This window comes from Chiloscyllium plagiosum, chromosome 11 (genome assembly GCF_004010195.1).
Source record: "Chiloscyllium plagiosum isolate BGI_BamShark_2017 chromosome 11, ASM401019v2, whole genome shotgun sequence".
Lineage (NCBI taxonomy): Eukaryota > Metazoa > Chordata > Chondrichthyes > Orectolobiformes > Hemiscylliidae > Chiloscyllium > Chiloscyllium plagiosum.
Window position 1 is genome coordinate 10567856 of NC_057720.1, and position 4303 is coordinate 10572158.

The following is a 4303-nucleotide window of genomic DNA, read 5'->3' on the forward strand; positions in this document are numbered from 1 at the left end:
CCATGACTTGTCCTACCTGCCTATCTTCTTTTCCACCTATCCACTCCACCCTCCTCTCTGACCTATCACCTTCATGCCCACCCCCATTCACCCATTGTACTCTATGCTACTTTCTCCCCACCCGCCCCCTCCTCTCAGTTATCTCTCCACTCTGCAGGCACTCTGCCTCTACTCCTGATGAAGGGCTTTTGCCCGAAACGTCGATTTTCCTGCTCCTCGGATGCTGCCTGATGTGCTGTGCTTTTCCAGCACCAGTTTAATCGAGAATCTGGTTTCCAGCATCTGCAGCCCTTGTTTTTACCTATTGGAAAGAAGAAGGCTAAGAGGAAATTTATTAGAGACATAAAAGATGATCAGAAGATTAGATAGGGTGGACAGTGAGAGTCTTTTTCCTAGGACGATGACATCTGCTTTAACAAGGGGTTATAGCTGCAAGTTGAGGGGTGATAGATTGAAAACAGATGTCAGAGGCAGGTACTTTACTCAGAGAGTGGTAAGGGTGTGGAATGCCCTACCTGCCAATGTAGTTAACTCAGCCACATTAGGGGCATTTAAACAGTCCTTGGATAAGCATATGGATGATGATGGTATAGTGTAAGGTGATGGGTTTAGATTAGTTTACATCGGTGCAACATCGAGGGCCAAAGGGCCTATTCTGCATTGCATTGTTCTATGTTGAATGGCTGTTACACGCTGGTGCTTGACTAGTCAACCAATTTTAGTACTAGCCCCAAATGCTAATGAGAAGGATTTTGCAGGGTAGACAGGACTGTTTCTGCCATTGTCTTTTCCACTGCCCAGGTCAATGCCAGATAATCTGTCTGTTTTTTTTCTTGTAATGATTAACACAAAGGAATGGCTTGCTAGGCCATTTCAGACGGCAATTGAGAGTCAACCACATTGCTGTGAGTCTGAAGTCACATGTCAGCCAGCCGAGGTGAGGATGATAAATTTCGTTCTTGAAGGACGTCGGTGAACCAGATGGGTTTTTTCGCCAATTGACAATGACCTCATGGTCATCAGAAGATTCTTAATTCCAAACTTTTTAATTGAATTCAAATTCCACTATCTGCCATGACAGGATTCGAAACCAAGTCCCAAGAACATTGGCTGAATTTCTGCATTAATAGTTGAACGATACTGGAGCTGTGCCATCATCTCCCCCTTGAACCCGTGTCTCCAGAGCATTAGCATGGCTCTCTACATTACCAGGAGAAAGTGAGGACTGCAGATGCTGCAGATCAGAGTTGAGACTGCAGTACTGCAAAAGCACAGCAAGTCAGTCAGCATCCGAGCAGCAGGAGAATCTATGTTTTGGGCATCAGCCCTTCATCAGGAGTCTCTACATTGCCACCCTGACATTACTGCTATACCAATGCCTGCTCTAAAATTCTAGAGTGTTCTGTCAAACTCTCGATATGTTCTTTGTAGATGACAGAGAGGATCTGGGAGTAAGGAGATGAGCTACTAGTTTCAGAATATCCAGCTTCTGACCTCCTCTAACTTGCTGTGTGAAGCCACACAACAGCACAAATGTGGGTCTAAGTCAATACTTTCTGTGAAATAAACTTTACTATTGACCTTACCAACGTCATGCTCCCAGAGACATCAAGGACTAAGCACAGCGCACGGTGTTTGGCCTGTAGCAGTGTAAAGGTCGGTATCATTGAACCACTATAGGGTGAGGGATTGTTTCTGAAATCCTCCGACTTGCTGATTACATCCCAAGTGCTCCTGAAGTTGCACATTTTGTTTTGCATGTTCGGTGCGTCAGGATTGTGAGTCTTATCGTTACAGAATTCAGTCACCTGGATGTTTTTAAAAACAAGATGCAACAGGTTAAAGGGGCTGCAGATAGATTGTGGTGGGGATGGGTTATTTTTACCTTCCATTCCCAGGAAGAATACTGTTGGAGACAGTCACCTGCCCATTGTGAAGACCACAGGATCGATATTGCATTGAATCTCTCGGATGTCACACAGATATCTGACAAGAAGAAATCCACAATGTAAGTTTGCAACTACCCTCAGTGTTTAAAACTTATCCCTGATTTCTTGATAACATCATAATATGTATTTTAAACAAGAAAAGGACAGAACTGTTAAATCCTTAAATGTTTCAAGTTTGCTCCTTGCTCTTCCCCAATCAATGGCATCCGATAAGGGCAAGACACCAAACTGTGCATTATCATCAATCTCAAAGGCCCTGCACTTTGCAAGAGGATGCTGGAGATGTGGAAAATGCAGGTCACTGCTGTCATCCATTGAAGAGGAGACACCTCCAATCTGCAGTAAAATGGGGAAAGTGATGCTCAGGAATCCAATCTGCAGTAAAATGGGGAAAGTGATGCTCAGGAATTGAGGAGATGGTAAGGTGACTCAGTGGTTAGCACTGCTGCCTCATACACAAGGGACCTGGGTTCAATTTCAGCCTTGGGTAACTGACTGTGTAAAGTTTGCATGCTCTCCCCGTGTCTGCACGGGTTTCCTCTGGGTGCTCTGGTTACCTCCCATCGTCCAAAGATATACAGGCTGGGTGGATTGACCATGGCAAATTAGGTTACCGGTATGATTAGATTACATTAGATTACATTACAGTGTGGAAACAGGCCCTTCGGCCCAACAAGTCCACACCGACCCGCCGAAGCGAAACCCACCCATACCCCTGTCAGGATTTTATGAAATTGCAGGTTTTCATCAAAGTGAAATTCTCCCAGAGCACTGCTGCCAGTACAAAGACTTCAGTTGGCTGGACAGCAGATTTATGACACAGAGGTGATAGCAATAATGTTCGATTCCTGCACTGGTTGAGGTTTCCATGAAGGACTGTCCTTGTCAACCTTTACCCTCACCTGAGCTGTGGTGTCTGTCTGGTTAAGGCATCACACGTTGCCTCAATCCAATGGGAGAGCAGTCTTGGCCTAGTAGAACGATGGAGACTTCATTTTACTTTTATATTAATTATTACAGTATAGATATCTCTGGCAGGATCGAATTAACTATGACAGGGACATGGTGATTCAACTTCTTGAATCACAGCAGTATCAACTGTCTGTACCCTTTGTAATGTTAGGGGATTTCAGTGATAATGATAATTTTCAAAGTTGGGAATTAGTATTGGACTTTGAGGAGAACCTGGATGTCAATGTGCTGCTATTGTTATGAAGATCCTTTATTATGAACAGTTTCTTTGAGGATTTGTGTTTAAAGAAATGCAGACAGCTATTTGTTTGTAAACTTTCATAAGATATCTGGAGATTTGTCTCAAAAGTGTCACTAAATGACCCATTGGACCTTTTTTTAAAGACACTTGCTGGAAGTCACATGATTTAAGTTAATTACTTACAGTGATTTATTGGAAATCACATGTCATGGTTTAGGGCTGTCAATATTGTTTGGAATTCAGTTGCTGAGATGGTTATCCTCTGCCTTTTAAAGGAAGCTCTTTTGAGGGACCAGTGTAATAACCAAACACTGTATGAGCTGTTCTCCTGGAATACCTTTTCAACAATACTTCTTGGTGATTACAGAATAAATTACATCCATAAGGATCCCTGTGGTGACTGTCTATCTTCGATATCCATGTGCCAGGAAGCTGGATGAAAGCCTTATCGTTATTCTTCACATCCTCATTCCATATCTCTGTCAAGAACTTTGTTTCTTTTTAAATTGACATATGTATGGTTATTTCAAAGATATAACATTTGGGACTTCCACTTGTGTGTTTGAATTTTTCTTGAGCAAGTTCTGCTTTATAATAAATCAATAATTTTGTTCCTGACTAGAGATGCTTATTTAATGGATCTTTTATATTCTAATTTGAAAATATAGATAAAGCATCATTGGCTATCTTGGTAACTGTGTAAAGTAAATATATTTGTGATAGAACATAGAACATAGAACATAGAAGAATACAGCGCAGTACAGGCCCTTTGGCCCTCGATGTTGCGCCGATCCAAGCCCACCTAACCTATACTAACCCACTATCCTCCATATACCTATCCAATACCTGCTTAAATGCCCATAAAGAGGGAGAGTCCACCACTGCTACTGGCAGGGCATTCCATGAACTTACGACTCGCTGAGTGAAGAACCTACCCCTAACTTCAGTCCTATATCTACCCCCCCTTAATTTAAAGCTATGCCCCCTCGTAATAGCTGACTCCATACGTGGAAAAAGATTCTCACTGTCGACCCTATCTAAACCCCTAATCATCTTGTACACCTCTATCAAGTCACCCCTAAACCTTCTTTACACCATTGAAAACAACCCCAAGTGCCTCAGCCCTTCCTCATACGATCTT

General features: G+C 42.7%; 1 pseudogene; it reads right to left on the reverse strand.

The window, feature by feature from the left end:
- Positions 1-4303, reverse strand: part of LOC122554702 — a 75309-nt pseudogene that overhangs the window by 8603 nt on the left and 62403 nt on the right.